Genomic DNA, 18,912 nt, shown 5'->3' on the forward strand with positions numbered 1-18,912 from the left:
TGAGAGATATGGGAGTATTAATAACAAAGCTGGTCAATTCTTTGACTTCACATTTTTTGAACCGCTACCCCCCCAAAAAAGGTTTTTTATGGAAGCAAAAAATCTCATCTTGATTGAAATTTACTAGGTTTTGACCAAACAACAAAAAGATGTAAGTAAAATGTTTCAAAAAATCAAACAGTTTTTTCAATGAAAAAACAAACAAACAATTGCAGGAAGTTTTCAGAAAGTGTATATATTTATCTCCTGAATAATAATTGGCATTTTGCAACCCTCTCTATTAATAAGCTGCTATGGATTCAGGGGATGTGCTATGCCTCTGACCTTTGTACAGTCTTTCAGGGAGCATTGCTAGGCCCTGAGCCTCCACTTTTGACAAGGAGGAGCCCCACAGCTCTGCTACTCTGAGACTGGATCCTGGCTTCAACACCTCTGTTTCTCACCACAGCTCCTTCAGTGGGTCAAAAAGAGCCCTGATAGAAATATACCCTCTTGGGGGCAATGGAACCTGCAGATGTTTGCAGAGACGCAGCATGCCCTTTTCAAAACAAGCCATTATTTATTAGTGAGCTGGTGTTTAGGGACATTGGGCTAGAATGGAAAGCAAAGCCTGAACATATTTCTGTCACCCAACTTGCCAGCTTCTCCTTGTTCCATTAAGCAGGCCTCACTGTAAGCTCTGGCCTGGAAGGCCAACTGCCAGCTTGCAGCAACCTCCCTGCCTTGCAGAGTCATCCTTGATTGACTTCCCCCATCTGCTGGGAAACAGGTTTTTATGCAGTCTGCTCACACCTCAGTCCTTTTGTCTCCAGTTCCAGTTATGGTTTTTTCACATGTAGAGCCCCCCCCCACCACCACCACCTCCCTTGGCCAGCAGTCATTAACAGTGAATGGTCTGGTTCTTGGTCTCCATTGTGTCTCACATGTTGACAGTTCTTGACAGTCCCTTCCTACCAATCCCAGCCAGATCCATGGGACACCCACCCAGATACTCATCACTTCCCCCTAGCTCTGGAAAGAGATTAACCCCTTCATACCTAGTGAGTAGCAATACAAAAGTAAGTGAGGAAACTGAGTCACACATTTTTCATAAATACAAGTATCAGAGGATGTCATCCGACGAAGTGGGCATTCACCCACCTAAGCTTATGCTCCAATACATCTGTTAGTCTTAAAGATGCCACAGGACTCTCTGTTGCTTTTCATAAATACAGGCTTTCTCCACATTCTCCACAGAAACCCTTTTGCAAGGATGGCACAAAGAGGTCCAGTGATCACAAATCTCAAGTCACTGGGCTCTATGCAGTCAAAATGAGGAGTTTGGGGTCAGTAAATGCACCTCTATCCTGTGGCTTGGGCTACATCTGGCAGCCATTATACGGTTTGGGGTCTAGAGTAACAGCTGCAGTCCCACTCTTCTACCTGGTGTTACTGGACACCCCTTCCATGGTGGTCGAGTGCAGTCACTGCTGCTGAGATGTGTCGCCTCACCACCGCCCCAGACCGAGGCCTACACTTTGAGAAGCACTTGGTAAATATACCCTCCCCGTGATAGCTGGTAATCATCCGGAGCAGGAACAAGTACTGGCAGGAGATCCTTGCTCCTTAGTCCTATGCTCAGACCACTATGACATGTCACCTCCTAAATGTAAAAAACTGACACATGCTCTGGACACACCCACACATGCACAGAGGAAAGACTCACACTTTAAATACAGATCAAAGGTAGGGTGACCAGATAGCAAGGGTTAAAAATCGGGACGGGGGTGGGGGTAATAGACATCTATATAAGAAAAAACCCCAAATATCAGGACTGTCCCTATAAAATCGGGACATCTGGTCACCCTAATCAAAGGACAAAACAAAAATTCTTCCCTCACCTTATGTGTCTGCAAACTCCAGGGTCCCTGGGAAGCTCCCAGCTCCCTCTTTGAGTTACAGTGAGTCCGGGAGAGGCCATTTTTAATAAAAATATTTTATTCTAAAATATAAATCCATTCATCTGAGTGTCTGATGTAATTCCAGTGGTTTCAAATGAATGATTGACTACTTCCCCCTCTCTGTGCAGTGAGTGGGTCTGACTGCTATAGGGAAGGGAAGGGAATATCAAGTAATCACATGATGTTTTTGGCATGAAGAAAACAACTCACCATTTTTATAATGCAACACATCTGTGATTTCTGCCATTCATCAGTCTCTCAACCAGCCTCTGGTTCAAGCAGAGTCACAAGAGAGTTTTCTTTTCTTTTTTGGAACCCTTCCCAGCAATAAAGAGGGGGAAGAGGAAAGACTGGTTGAAGCTACAAGGATAGAGATAACAGTATGGGGTCATTTTAATTGTGCGTTTCTTTGCATTCAAATATGTCTTTGTGTTGCAAGTTCAACCCTCACCTATAATAATTTAAAGTTTTATGTAACTTTAACTCTGGATTTCTGAGTTTTCTCAAATTGCTTAGTAGTTGCTTATTGATAGTTTGTTTCAATAACTGATGGCTTAATGAAACTTCCTACTGCAAGCACAAAATTTATCAGTGCAGGAGACAGAGCTTTCTAGGCAATACGTCCAAGACTGTGGGATGAATTCCTGCTATTCTAAGAACCAGAAAAGTAATCATAAACAAATCCAAAAAACTTCTCCTTCATGTGCCAGCTGCACTGCTTTGATCTGCCTCTGTTAACCATACAGAGCAGAGAAGCAATTAACTTAAATAAAAAAAAAAGGCAATTTTCTCTCTGGAAAAGGGAGGAGATAAAATAGAAACATACCACACATACACATGGCAGTCATGCCGCTGAATGCAGGACTGGGAGGTGCTCAGATAGTTCAGTGATGGACACAGGATACATTCTGGTTGACACACACTTTCTATACCAGTATAACTATGTTAGTTGGAGGTGTGATTTTTTTTAACTGATATAGTCATAGCAGTAAAACCCCTAGAGTGGACACAGTTATACTGGTGTAAATGTATTTATACCAGTATAGATGTAGGGGGAGGGGCAAAGGGGTAGAGAAAGAGAGGAAGGAAAAGGGGGGAAAATCCCCAAAATGTTACCATAGAATCATAGAAATGTAGGACTGGAAAGGACTTCGAGAAGTCATCAAGTACAGCCCCCTGCGCTGAGGCAGGACCAAGTAAAAGTAGACCACTCAATTCCGCCAACCTGTTTTTAAAAACGTCCAATGACGGGGATTCCACAGCGTCCCTTGGAAGCCTATTCCAGAGTTTAACTACCCTGAGAGTTAGGAAATAAATCTCCTTTGCTGAAGATTAAGCCCATTACTTCTTGCCTACCTTCAGTGGACGTGGAGAACAATCACAGTCCTCTTTATAACAGCCCTTAACGTAGCTGTTTTTTAAGACTAAACATGCCCAGTTTTTGTGACCTTTCCTCATAGGACATGTTTTCTAAACCTTTGATCATTTTCGTTGCTCTCCTGTGCCCCTCCTCCCTCCCCCCCCCCCCCATTTGTCAACATCTTTCTTAACATGTGGTGCCCAGAACTGGATACAGTACTCCAGCTGAGACCTCACCCGTGCTGGGCAAAGTGATACTCCTGTTAATACACCCCAGAATGATATTAGCTTTTTTTGCAACTGTATCACATTGTTGACTCACATTCAATTTGTGAAAACAACCAGGAGTCCGGTGGCACCTTAAAGACTAACAGATTTATTTGGGCATAAGCTTTCGTGAGTAAAAAACCTCACTTCTTCAGATGCATGGAGTGAAAATTACAGATGCAGGCATTATACACCTCTACCCCGATATAACGCGACCCGATATAACACAAATTCGGATATAACGTGGTAAAGCAGTGCTCCAGGGGGGCGGGGCTGCGCACTCCAGTGGATCAAAGCAAGTTCAACATAACGCGGTTTCACCTATAACGCAGTAAGATTTTTTGGCTCCCGAGGACAGAGTTATATCGAGGTAGAGGTGTATAATGACATATGAAGAGAAGGGAGTACTTCACAAGTGGAGAACCATTGTTGACAGGGCCCATTCGATCACGGTGGATGTAGTCCACTCCCAATAATAGATGAGGAGGTGTCAATTCCAGGAGAGGCAAAGCTGCTTTTGTAATGAGCCAGCCACTCCCAGTCCCTATTCAAGCCCAAATTAATGGTATTAAATTTGCAAATGAATTTTAGTTCTGCTGTTTCTCTTTGAAGTCTGTTTCTGAAGTTTTTTTGTTCAAGAATAGTTACTTTTAAATCAGTTATAGAATGTCCAGGGAGATTGAAGTGTTCACCTACTGGCTTTTATATGTTACCATTCCTGATGTCCGATTTGTGTCCATTTATTCTTTTACATAGGGACTGTCCGGTTTGGCCAATGTACATGGCAGAGGGGCATTGCTGGCACATGATGGCATATATAACATTAGTAGACATGCAGTTGAATGAGCCTTTGATGGTGTGGCTGATATGGTTCGGTCCTCTGATGGTGTCGCTAGAGTAGATATGGGGACAGAGTAGGCAACGAGGTTTGCTACAGGGATTGGTTCCTGGGTTGGTGTTTCTGTGGTGTGGTGTGTAGTTGCTGGTGAGTATTTGCTTCAGGTTGGGGGGTTGTGTGTAAGCGAGGATTGGCCTGCCTCCCAAGGTCTGTGAGAGTGAGGGATCGCTTTCCAGGATAGGTTGTAGATCGCTGATAATGCGCTGGAGAGGTTTTAGTTGGGGGCTGTACATGATGGCCAATGGTGTTCTGTTATTTTCCTTGTTGGGCCTGTCCTGTAGTAGGTGATTTCTGGGTACCCGTCTCGCTCTGTCAATCTGTTTCCTCACTTCTCCAGGTGGGTATTGTAGTTTTAAGAATGCTTGATAAAGATCTTGTAGGTGTTTGTCTCTGTCTGAGGGATTGGAGCAAATTTGGTTGTATCTTAGGGCTTGGCTGTAGACAATGGATCGTGTGATCAATTTGTGATCCACTAATACCCACAAATTCTTTTCAGCAGCACTACCACCTAGCCAGTTATTCCACATTTTGTAGTTGTGCATTTCATTTTTCCTTCCTAAGTGAAGTATTTTGCACTTGCTTTACTGAATTTCATCTTGTTGATTTCAGACCAATTCTCCAATTTGTCAAGGTTGTTTTGAATTCTAATCCTGTCCTTCAATGTGCTTGCAACCCCTCTCAGCTTGGTGTCATCTACAAATTTTATAAGCATATTCTCTACTCCATTATCCAAGTCATTCATGAAAATATTGAACAGTACCGGCTCCAGTAATGACCTCTGTGCGACCCCCATAAATACACACTCCCAGTTTGACAGCAAACCATTGATTACTACTCATAGAGTACAGTCTTTCAAACAGTTGTGCATCCACCAGATAGTCAGTTCATCTAGACCACATTTCTCTAGTTTGCTTATGAGAAGATCATGTGGGACTGTGTCAAAAGCCATCCTAAAATCAAGTCAGATCACGCCTACTGCATCTCCCCTATCAAGTAGGCCAGAAACCCTATCAAAGGAAGAAATTTGGTTGGTTTGGCATGATATCTTTCCAGGTATCAAAGTTAGGCTGACTGGTCTATAATTTCCCAGGTCCTCTTTGTACCCCTTTTGAAAAATAGGTACTATGTTTGCCCTTCATTAGTCCTCTGGGACCTCACCTGTCCTCCATGAGCTCTCAAAGATCATCACTAATTGTTCTGAGATTCAGCTAGTGATGAACTTCAGCTAGTCCTCAGCTGTTCTTCCACATTCCAGCAGTACTGGTCAGGGACTGTAAGGGAGATGGTTCCTTATTCAATGCCGGGGAGAAAGTATGCCCTAGTAACAGCAATAAGAAATATATTTGGTACCAGCAGACTTCTCTGCACCACTGTTGGTTCCGGATCCAACACTGATCCAGATGTTGGTATTGGCATGAGTGTCAAATATGTAGGTTTCAATACTGATGCTGGTCTTAGTGTTGGTGCCAGTGGAGTTTGTTGCAGCACAGACTGCTTCCATACACCCAGTTTCGATACCTGGTGAGATTTGGAAGCTCTCTCTTTCAAGGTCATAAGAAGATAAGGACATAAGAATGGCCATACTGGGTCAGACCATTGGTCCATCTAGCCCAGTATCCTGTCTTCCAACAGTGGCCAATGCTAGGTGCTTCAGAGGGAATGAACAGAACGGGCAATCATCAAGTGATCCATTCCATCACCCATCCTGGCTAGTAGCTGTTGATGGATCTATCCTCCATGAACTTATCTAGTTCTTTTTTGAACCCCTTTTTTTGTTATAGTCTTGGCCTTCACAACATCCTCTGGCAAAGCATTCCATAGGTTGACACAGGTCTTCCCATGTCTATGAATGTTTGGGATACGGATCTTTTTTGCAAGCTTTGATCCCAGTGTTTTATGCAGCATCTATCAGTCTCCTTTGCTTTTCTCAGAATAGACAACTGAGACAACTGTTTCATCCCAGCCAGGACTCTTGTACCAGCCTGTCTGGGGCCATTTCCAATGGACAAGCTAGACCCTCCCACATCAACCTGGCCCCACATCAGTGTACTGTGCTTCCTATTCCCCTCACAGCACTGCCCACCAGACTGTCCCAAGGATGGACCAGGGCACACAGGCAAATGCCCTTGTGGGTGCAAATAATGTCAGGATATAGAATAATCACATGGTTTAAATAACTTGAGAAAAAAATGATTGGGGGAAGTTTGTTTCTGTGTGAACTTCCTGCCTTTCCTCATCACCCTCCCCTTCTCACCCAGTTTAATTGAGGGAGACTCCCTTTGGAACTGAAGAAAGCCAATTAAGCAGGGAGGGTTTGTGGGTTTTTAATGAATTTTCCCACCAGGTATTTTTAACTTAAGGAAAAATATGTATCCTTCTTTCATTTAGTCCATTTGCCTTCACTGTTTGGGTTGTGGGGGGCGGGGGGAGGGTTTCTGGTTTCCCTTCTCAGGGGCACTGTCTGGTGTGAAATACTGAGCTAAGGAAGAAGAAAGAGCTTGAGAGGTGCTGCTGATGGGTAACTTGAGCAACTGATTGCACCCAAACTGAGTGCAGCAGGGGAGGTAGCTCTGGATGTGCATTTTCCCTCTATCTCCAGGATCATAAGATCTGAGTGATACAAAAATCTTCAATGTATTTATCCTCACACCAGCTGTGTGAGAAGTGCTATCATCCCATTGTACAGATGAGGACTAAGGTACAGAGACATTAAGTGATTTGCACGAGGCCACACAAGTCTGGCAGAACAGAAAATACAACCCTGGTCTTCAGTCTCAGGTTCACCCCCTAACCCTTCCTCTGAAGTTATAGCTCCTTCGTATGCAGTTCTAGCCCTTCTGCTTGACTGAGCTTATGTCGTTCTGTTGGGGAAGAGGTGACCTTAAATGCACTGGAAGCTTGATGGAGCAGACCTCAGCAGCACTCTGGAGCTATGAAAATTTACACTGAGGATCTGCCCAGAACTGTCTTACCAGAGATAAATAAATAAACAAAATGTAGAACAGAGAGCACTTTAAATTTAGGATCTTTCCCACCACAATGATAATGGGCCTGCAATGCTTCTCAACCTATTTACCATTGTGGGCCACAAATACAGCTCTCTGTGTGTTAGATGGGCCGCATCCACACTATATATATACTACCTCTACATCTACAAAAACAATAAGGTTTAGTATTTGTTACATGACAGCAATAGTACCTTTCATTTCAACACTGGAAAATGTCTACCAAGAGCATTTTAAATTAGCAAATAAATCAAAACATTAACGATTAAAATTAATTAATTTACTGTAAGGCTGGCATGGCGTGGTGTATTGCCACCCTTACTTCTATGCTGCTGCTGGCGGCACAGCTGGGCTGAGCACCTGGACAGCATGGCTGCGGATGCCCCCCAGCCAGGGTCTGCCCCTCATGCACCCAGTCCCCCCACCCAGAGACCTCCCCCCAGCCAGAGAATTCCCCCCCCCCCCCCATCACCCAACGCCTCTGGGTCTGTCCCTCCAGCATCCCAACCCCCGCAAAACTGGGCTGCCACATGTGCCTGCCCTTCAGAGACAGGGTGCCCTGTCCAGGGCAAAACACCCCCCCTAGGGACTGCCCCCTCCAGCATCCAGTCCCGCACCCAAGAACTGCCCCCCATGCACCCAGCCCCCCACCTAGTGACTGCCCCTCAGCACCCGCCAGCAACTGCACCCAGCCCCCACAAGGACTGCCCCCCAGCACTCAATCTCCCCATCCAAGCTTGGAAGGATAAATTTTTATTGGTAAATGTCAGTAATTGTTGATTTCAGTGCACACACATACACAAAGCAATGAATAAAATATTTACATTGTTAATCATCAATATATACAGATAGACAAAGTAAGAAAAATGCTGCTTGAGAACTAGTTACAGTTTGATGTAAGGATATTTACTTTGTCAACATTGCATGACAAAATACACAATTTGTGCTTTAATGGTTATAAAGCTTTAACGAATCTCAACGTTTACTGCCATTAAATAATTATTGTCTGACCATCCCTTATTTATAGACTCTCCTGCAACTGTGAACATTTCACTAGATAAAAATTGGAAAAACATGTTTAAAATCCACAATTTTGCACAACTGTGAACATTTGAACAAATAAAAATAGAGAAAATGCTTAAAAATAAACATCAAATGTTATCGATCAAAATTATAAAAAACACACTGAATTCTGCCAAGCCTGTCTATGAGGAGTAGGGGAGAGTGTAAAGTCCCATGGGGGAAGAGGGGAAGTGTGTAGGGCTGTGCGAGGGAGTGGGGCTTTGAGGATATTGGGAGGCATGGGGGAGAGGGGTTAAGCTGTACATTTTATTGCATAAGAAATGTCACCTTGACTCTGTATGTCCCAGTTTTCTAACATTTGTTGTTTGGTTTTTATTCTAACACTAATATTCCTGTTGCCCCTTTGCCCCGTGGTAGTAGATTTTACAGCAGGTCATTTTCCCATTGCAGGAGAATTTGGTGACCCAGAGTCAGGGTATTTTCTAGTGTAATATAATATTTTTTTACAGTGTGTGCATGGGTCCTATTTCCTTCTATGTTCTCATCATATTACCATGCAACATCTGCTCCTACTGGTGTTTGGTCAGCAGGGAATGACCGTGGTCCTGTCTGCTCCCTCCAGGAAAAACAAAATGGAACAAAACCAAAAAAGTATTAATGTGGGGGGGAAATCCACAAAAATCACTTCATATTTTTTGAAAATATTTGATCTCCCATCACTGTGAGGGCTTCAGCAGTGTTGGGAGTGGTCATTTAATAATCAGAATAGGAACAAGAAACACTTCAACAATTTTTAAGGCACTAAAATAACTCCACTTCTCATGAACTAATGCATAAAATGGGTGAGCTATGCCATGAATCACACCCTGACTTTGAATAGCATTTACCAATCTCACTGTCACACTGACTTCTCTCCTTCATTGTCACTGCTCTTCACTCCCCCTGCCCATCACCTGTGTGTGTGTGTGTGTGACAATTAGTGCTGCCCACTCTTCCATGTTTGGTAAGGTGTGTGCCCCAAGCACCAGTTATTCTCACACTCACGCTGAGGCCCAATGACTGTGGAAGTATTTCTATACAATGGAACAGCTTCTACAAGGGAGACTGAGAGAACTCGCATTAGAATAGCCCACAGCTCAGTGATGAACACCTGCTTGTGAGAGGTGGGAGACCACCTGTTCAAATCCTTTTCCCCCTGAGGCAGGCGGGAAGGGGGGAATTGAGCCAAGGTGTGGGAGACCCAGGTTAAGTGCTTGTTCTAACCACAAGGCTAACAGTTATAAGGTAGGCGGCTGCAGAAGCTCCTCCTCCTGACAGATTTTGAATGGGACCTGAGTGGGCAGGACGCTTCTGAGCACACCTTCTGGATTAGACCCTGCAGGCATGATAGGTATATGGATGTCTGTCTGCCCCTGCTCTGTGGATTGCACTGGGGCTCTCAGTGGGAGACAAGCATCCAGCTGCCAAGAGTGAGGCAGAACTCAGGCACTTAGGACCTTTTACCAAGAAAATTCAGGTGCCTACAGGGTTGGGGGGGTAGGGGATGTGTGAACTGCAGTGGTACCAAAACTGGGACTTAGGCACCTATAGTTGACTTGTGAATCTGGCCTCAGATACTGTGGTGATGGACCCAGGATAAGGCCTGATGGACACACAGCATCTGTACCAGCATAACGATGTCAGTTATGGATGGGATTTTTTGTACTGATACAGTTATACTGGTACAACCTCCAGAGCGGACACAGTTACAGCAGTGTCAATATATTTATACAAGTTCAGCTGTGTGAGGAGAAGGGGAGCGGAAGAAAGGGAAAGCAAACTAACAAAAATGTTGTGGTTTTTCATTATATAAAAATTTCATATGACATTTTTTATTTTCATTAAAAGTCTTTTTAACACTTCTTGCTCTAGATCCTCACATCCAGGCTAGGTATAAATTGTGCTGATTCTTTCTCCACAACATCTCTAAGACGCAGCCTCTCCCATCCACCCACACAGCTGAAATGCTTATCCAAGCTCTCATTATTGTGTATCTCAATTGCCGCAGCATCCTTTTCTTTGGCCTTGACAATGCCACCTCACTTGCTCATGTCCACTAAGAATGCTGCTGCAAAGTCATTCTCTTAACCTCACCACTTTGCCCGTCACCCCTCTCTTTGCATCCCTCCACTGACTCCCCCTTCTCTACCACATCAAACATAACCTGCTTGTCTTCGTTTTCAAGGCCCTTTCTGACTTATCTCCACCCAATTATCATCTCCCATTCACTACCAAAAGGTCAACTCCCACCTCCAATCAGCCCATGGGACCAGCCTCCATCACCCCCTTCTTACATTGCAAATAAGCACCTTCATGCTTCCTCCATGCTGCCCCTCAGGCCTCAGAGGAACTACCCATAAACATCCACAAAGCTCCCTCATTCTCCTCCTTCAAATCCCTCCTTACAACTCTTCTTTGCCCTGATGTCTACAAAGGGCCACAGGTCTACAACAGTTAGGCCACAGGTGTACCGAGACCACCACTTTTCCTGCTGAGCAGTGCTGTCTCTTTGTTTCCTTGTGCTGCCCTGGCTGGCTGGCTGTACCCAGCTGGTGGCTTAGACTGTACGCTCTCAGGTGCAGGGACCATCATTTCATTCTGTTTTTGTACAGCACCTAGCACAGTGGAGTCCTGGTCCATAAATTGGACTCCTAGACACTGTGCTAATACAAATAATATAGAGAAATAATAAAACAATAATGTAGCTAATACCCACTTCCAGGCCCTTTTATGCTGCCAGAGTGGTATGAAGGGGCTTCAGTATAACTGACAACCAGTCCCACTTTTTAACTCAATGTTCTTTGAGGTGGGTCAATGGCCAGGTATAAGGGACCACTGAAATTGAAAAGGTATCCATTAAAATGTGGTCATCTAGCCCACATGAAGCCTATAAACTTTGGCAGACAAGCTGGTGGGAGGTCAAAGGGGAGCTGAAGAGCTAGTAGCCAATGACATAACAAACAAGGGATTCTTTATGCAGAGATCTTTAGTCAGCTTTCTATGAATATCTAGAAAAGCTTATACTGTACATCTGGGATTTTCAATGGAGTCTGAGGGAGGGAGGTACCCGACTCTGATGGAATTTCAATATTTATAAAGAAATCCCCACTCTTATCTGGCTTATCATGACAAATCCCAAAGGGAAGTGGCTGCCTTGCAGATTGAACTCTACCACATCAATCTCTACCTAAATCTTTAACATGGCCCAGCTGGATATTCAGTTTATGTCCATCAGTGGTGATCTTATCACACCACTTTTGGTGGCCATGTGATCACTGGCTGTGTTGCAGCATTCTGTGGGAAACATGTTTTGGAATTCCTCGATATACCAGCCTAATAAAATATCCATGCCTTGAAAGCCGTCAAAACCGATGGAGATGATTATCGGATTCAGCTTTAAATATCCTTCAATACTTTATTGACATAACTCTGTTTTAATTATGACTGAGAAAAAGGCAGAGAGAGAAGAAACACAGAGATCTTTAATAAAACTTAGTTGGGAAATCATATGAGCTGAGATTAGGTATATGGGGGCTGGTCAGTGACAATGTTTCTGATTATTAGTGTGCGTTTCAGTGGTGTGTTCACGTTACTTTAACAAAGAAGTTTTCATATGTGAATTTTCTCTTAATTTTAATATAAACACCACCTGAAAGCTCACCCTTTGTATATGACAACAATCACTTCCAACACTCCCTCTCCATTTCAGATGGCAGAGCATCTGGAGGAAATAACAGAATAAGTGAGATGCGATTTTACTCTGTCACAGTTACGATGGCATTGCCACTATTAACTGACAATGTTTTTATTTTGATAGAGGAATACACACACACACAGATCTTTCTAAAGAGGCCAGATAAAAATTAATCTGAAGCCTTGCACTTTTATTTCCTCTTTCATTCAGGTATATCAAAGCTGTTGAATCAACCGCCACTCAACATCACAACCATCTTAAGAAATACTATCAGTAGAAGAGTATTAGAACAACCATACTGAGTCAGACCAATGGTCCATCTAGCCCAGTATCCTGTCTTCTGACAGTTGCCCGTTGTGACAGGATCCCCTGGGTACAACCTGGAATTGGGGTATCACTGTGCCCCCTTAACTCTCCAGCCTGGGCGATCTCTCACAATGCTTTGCCAGTGACAAGCAGCAAATCCCTCCAGGCGCTGTTATAACTCAGTACAACAGGATGTGGAGCCCCACACCCAGCTAAATTGCGTGAAAGGCACCAGCAAATCTCCCAAGCCCCAAGCCTTGCACCTCAGATATGTACCGTCTTGCCCTGGTCAGAAGCCTGGCCTGTGTTAGTTTATTACCCAGTCTGCCACTGGCCTTTGTAACCTGAGCTGAGATTTTCCAAGCACTTCAACCAAAACACATTGTTTTCGATAAAATATAAAGCAGATTTATTAACTACAGAAAGATAGATTTTGAGTGATTATAAGTGGTAGGCACAAAAGGTCAGAGATAGATACCAAAGAAAATTAAAGGTAAGCGCACAGTCTAAATCTTAAACCTTATTAGACTAGGCAGTATTTAGATCAAGCAGTTTTCTCACCCCACTGGATGCTGTAGTTCTTAATACACAGGCTTCCCCCTTAATTTCAGTTCTTAATACACAGGCTTCCCCCTTAAGCCCAGGGCCAGTCTCCCCAGTTCAAATCTTTGTCTTCCCAGCGTTCTTGTTGCTTCCAGCGTAGGTGGGGGAAGAGAAAGGCCAAAGCATGATGCCACTGTCCCCTATTTTATATCTCAGTCCATATGCCTGGAAAACACTAGCCCACACATGTCCTGGTGGGCTTTGCTGAGTCACAGGTTGAGCAAAACTCAATTGGGAAGCCCTCTTACAATATTATAAATCCCTTATTTACAACTCCCCTGTTGATTAATGGTCACTTACCACCCTCCTGGGAGTGGCTCACCACCTAGCAGTAGAGACTCACAGAAATATGTTGTAAGTTTGATACAACCATACAGCAGTCATAACTTCATACACACTAACGATATACATATTTGGACAGAACAATGGGTTCCAGCAGATCATGTCCTTTCATATGATATCTTACATGGCATGCTTTGTATGAAATATATCATAATTATATGATGGGGTGAATATGGGGGTTTCAGGGTGCTGCTTTGAGGTACAGAATGCCACATCCATGTCAGTTGCTTTTGGCAGTTGAAGGTTTAGGAACTTGGGATTGCATCCCTGATCATCTTGATTAATACCCATTGATAGACCTATCGTCCATAAAATTATCTTATTCTTTTCTGAATCCAGTTATTCTTTTTGGAAGAGTTATACTTTTGGCTTTCACAAGAAGTTCCACAGGTTGACTGTGTGTTCTGTGAAGAAGTATTCCTTTTGTTTGCTTTAAACCTATTGCCTATTTATTTTATTTTGTGACCCCCGGTTCTTGTGTTATGTGAAGGGGTATATAACACTTCTCTATTTACTTTCTTCATGCCATTCGTGATTTTATAGACCTCTAACATATCTCCCCTTAGTTGTCTCTTTTCTAAACTGATCAGTTCCAGTTATTTAAATCTCTACTCATATGGAAGTGGTTCCATACACCTAAGCACTCTGTTGCTCATTCTCTGTACCCTTTCCAATTCTAATATATCTTTATTGAGATGAGGAAACCAGAACTGCATGAAGTATTCAAAATGTGGGCATATCATGGAATTATATAGTTGCATTATATTTTGTTTTATTATATATCCCTTTCCCAATAAATAGTTCCTAACATTGTTAGTTTTTGTGACTGTCACTGTATGTCGAGCACATGTTTTCAGAGAACTATACAGGATGACTCCAAGATCTCTTTCTTGAGAGTAACAGCTAATTTAGACCCCATCATTTTGTATGTATAGTTGGGATTATTTTTTCCAAGGTGCATCACTCTGCATTTATCAACACTGAATATCATCTGCCATTTTGTTGCCCAGTCATCCAGTTCTGGGAGATTCCTTTGTAACTCTTCCCAGTCAACTTTGGATTGAACTATTTTGAGTAATTTTGTATCATCTGCAAAATTTTCCACCTCACTGTTCACCCCCTTTTTCTGATCATTTATGAATATGTTGAACAGAACAGATCTTTGAGGGATCCTGCTAATTACCTCTCTCCACTGTGAAAACTGACCATTTATTCCTACCCTTTATTTCCTATTTTTTAACCAGTTACTGATTCATGAGAGGACCTTCCCTCTTATCTCATGACTGCTTATTTTGCGAAGAGCCTTTGGTGAGGGACTGTGTCAAAGACTTTCTGAGAGTCCAAGTAAACTATATCCACTGGATCACTCTTGTCCACATGCTTGTTGACACCCTCAATGAATTAGATTGGTGAGGCATGATTTCCCTTTCCCACCAGTTTGTCTGGTTCTAAATTTAGGCTTACCAGCGTGTACTTGCAAGAATCACCTCTGGAACTTTTTTTTAAAAATCAGTATTATGGTAGATTCCCTCCAGTCATCTGGTACAGAGTGATAGGGTACATACCACAGTGAATAGTTCTGTAATTTTTTATTTGAGTTCCTTCAGAACTCATCTGATCCTGGTGACATATTACTGTTTAATTTAACACCTCAGTCTGGGGCAGTTCCTTAGATCTGTCACCTAAAAAGAATGGCTTGGGTGTGGAGTTCTCCCCCACATCCGCTGCACTGAAGCCCATCTCCCCCTATTCCCTCCACTCCTCTGCACCCTAATCATCTCCTCCCAGGAAGCATTCACATTTTATTTTCTGAAATAACCTGAACACCTTCTGAATTTTCTGCTGTACTCAGATTACATTTCTCCAACATAAAAAGCCCCTTTGGACGGAGGCAACAGGCCAACAACTCATTTCCAGATTTCTGCCTAGAATGGGTTCTCAACTTACAATGCCTGGGTGTTGTTCTGGTTTAATGGCCACAGCACATTCCTTGAGCCACGCAGGTCACAGCAAAGCCTGGTGGCTAGTAACCCTCTTGGGTACTCTGCACATGTGCAGTATAATCCATTCAGTGCATGAGGAGAAGGCTCCAGCCGGTCTGGAGAGCTTAACTTTTTATTGAATAGAACATTTTAAATGTTGCTCCTCCTAAGACAGAGGTCCCCAAACTAGGGGGGCACGGAGGAATGTCTGGGGGGTGCGGCAGGCCTGGGCCAGCCCCCACGGGGAATGGGGAGGAGCACCACCCAAACCGACAGCACCCCCAGCTCTACCTCCGATCCCAGTTGCAGCCCCATCTCCTGGCCCCGTCCCCAGCCTCAGTGCGGCTCCACACCCAGCCATGGGCCCGGCTGCTGGCCACCTCTGCGGCCCGGCTGCAACTCCACACTCCCGCCTCTGCCCCCAGTCTCGGCCCATGGCCATGGTCCATTTCCAGTCCCGACCCCGGTCCTGGCCCCAGACCCACCCTCAGCTGCGGCTCCAGCCTGAGCCCCCTTATCTCTGTCCACACGTTTGACCCCCTCAGGAACCACAGCCCCCCTCCGAGCCCCAGCTCGGGGGAGGGCCGGGGAGAGGGGAGCAGACAGTGGTAAGGGGGGGCACAACCGTCAAAAGTTTGGGGCCACTGTCCTAAGAGGTAATGGGTGTCAGGCACATGGGAGGATAAATGCTAGTGAGATCCTTTGAGGTCCAATCAGAGCAATGACTTGATTCCCCAAGTGTGCACAAAAATTTGTTGGAAAATCCATCAATTGTAAGAAAAACGGTTGGGGGGGACTATATCTTAGGAACTCCTTTGTCAAATGACCCCTAATTTGGTCATTAACCCTATCCCTTGCTCCTATGAGGCACAGCAACTTACAAGGCAATCCAAGTATCTGTGCAGATTTGAGAGCACTAAGAAATGTCATCCTTAAAACAGAAAGGGCTTTTCAATTTTAACTACAGTGGAGCTGGTGATCCTGCACAATTTGCCAGCTCTCTGCTGGCCTGAGGTTTCTCTCTTGCACAGCTTGTCTGCACTGAGGGCAGGAGACATCTGTATGCGATCCCTCTCAACACGGGGAGATGCAGGCTAGACAGAAACTGCGCCCACAGTCTAGAATGACAGGTTCTGATGTCGCAAGAAGCTTCACTCTGGAGACTTTTCCTAGGCTTCCCTGAGGCCCGGGCTCCCTCTGGAGAGTGGAAAAGGGTAAGTCTCACTTTCCTGAGCTCAGAGATATGCCCCACCTGCACGGCAACTGCGAGTTTCCCTTCCTGAAACTGATTCATGCTGTTTGCTGAGATGCTAGGAACCCATTCAGAGAGTCACAGCCCTGGAGTCTTTTGTGAAAATGTAGCATTGCCAACCTCCATGAGTCAGCCCCCTCAAAATAATGAAATTAATCCCCACATCGTTTTTTTTTTAAGATTATATCATGTTTTTGGTCTCTTTAGATGTCTGGGACCCCCCGTCATCCCCAGTGTGTGTGAGACAATTAACTCCCCCCTCACCCACATCTACGGAGTGAATTGATGTCTGCCACCCTGCACAAGCTCCCATCCCCTCATCTGCCCGGCCCCCAGTCCAGCAATTAATCCGCCCCCAACCCTCAAATCAATCCATTCCCCCACAGCCCCCGCATCAGTTCTGCCCCCCAGATCTGACTGACCCTTCAATCCTGCCTAGCTCCCACATCAATCCCCCATCACATCTGCCCCTCCCCCTGCCCCCACATCAATCCCCCATCACATCTGCCCCTCCCCCAGCCCCCACATCAATCCCCCACCACATCTGCCCCGCCCCCAGCCCCCACATCAGTTCCACCCTCACCTCTGCTCCTCCGGCAGCTCCTGGGGCTCTTCATGTCCCTCTCCCAGGCCTGGGGGCTGCCATGGGGTCCCCTCTCTCCCTTTCCAGTCCGGGTGGTGCGGGGAGAAGCAGAGGAGATGAGCTGGCTGCTACTCACAGGAGGGAGAAGAAGAGGGAGGAGACAGTGCTGAGCTCGCTACCCTCGCGTGGGATCAGAGAATCCGCTTCCCATCACGATTTGCTACTTTGCTGTTACTGAGCAGGCTGGAGGGATCGGAACATGCTCAGTCACGTCTGCTGAAGCCGCTGCCCTCACTTGCATCCCAATCAGCTCACTGCAATCAAAGTGGGCAAGTCGGAGGGGAGGGGGGGTGGAATTTGTGCAGGAGCCAGATAGGGGTGCCAGGCATCCGGTTTTCCACCGGAACTTATGGTCGAAAAGGGACCCTGGCGGCTCTGGTCAGCACGGGGGCCCGGGTCTAAGGCAGGCTCCCTACCTGCCCTGCCTCCACACTGCTCCCAGAAGCGGCCGCCAGGTCCCTGCAGCCCCTAGGCGCTGGACAGCTAGGGACTGGGACTAGGGAGGCTCCATGCGCTTCCCCTGCCCCGAGTACTGGCTCCACAGCTCCTGTTTGCCGGGAACCCCAATGAATGGGAGCTGCGGGGGGCAGTGTCTGTGGGCGCGAAGACACTGCACACTGCCGCCTGGCTGCACATGCGCCTAGAGGCTGCAGGGACCTGGTGGCTGCTTCCTTGGAGCCACAGTAAGCACTGCTGGGACCCTGCACACACATCCCTGCACTCAACCCCCTGGCCCTGCCTAGAGCCCCCTCCTTCACCCCAAACCCCTCTTCCCCGGCCCCACCCCAGCCGGAGCCCTCACCACCCCCAGCACCCCAACCCCCTGGGTCAGCCCAGAGCCTCCTCCTGCAGCCTCCTCCTGCAGCTCAAACCCCTCATCCCCAGCTTCACTCCCAGCTGGAGCCCTCACCCCCCAACAGACACATGCTAATCCCCTACCCCAGCCCAGAGTCCCCTCCCACACCCCAAACCACTCATTCCCAGCCCCACCCCAGAGCCCACACCCCCAGCCAGAGCCCCAACTCCCTGAGTTAGCCCAGACCCCCTCCTGCACCCCACTCATTCCCAGCCCCACCCCAGAGCCCACACCCCCCTGGAATCCCAACCCCCTGAGTTAGCCCAGACCCCCTCCTGCACCCCAAACACCTCATCCCCGGCCCCACTACCAGCTGGAGCCCTCACCCCACGACACATCCTAACCTTAGGGTGACCAGATGTCCCGATTTTATAAGGACGGTCCAGATTTTTGGGTCTTTTTCTTATATAGGCTCCTATTAGCCCCATCTCCATCCCGATTTTTCACAATTGCTGTCTGGTCACCCTACCTAACCTCCTGCCCCAACCCAGAGTCACCTCCTGCACCCCAAACCCCTCATCCCTGGGCCCATCCCAGAGCCTGCACCCCCAGCCCAGAGACCATACCCCCTTCCGCACCCCAACCTCCTGCCCCAGCCCAGTGAAAGTGAGTGAGGGTGGGGAAGAGCGAGTGACGGAGGGAGGGTGGGGATGGAGTAAGCGGGGAAGAGGTGGAGCCTTGGAGAAGGGGTGGGGTAGGGGTG

This window comes from Emys orbicularis, chromosome 7, assembly GCF_028017835.1.
Source record: "Emys orbicularis isolate rEmyOrb1 chromosome 7, rEmyOrb1.hap1, whole genome shotgun sequence".
Classification (NCBI taxonomy): domain Eukaryota; kingdom Metazoa; phylum Chordata; order Testudines; family Emydidae; genus Emys; species Emys orbicularis.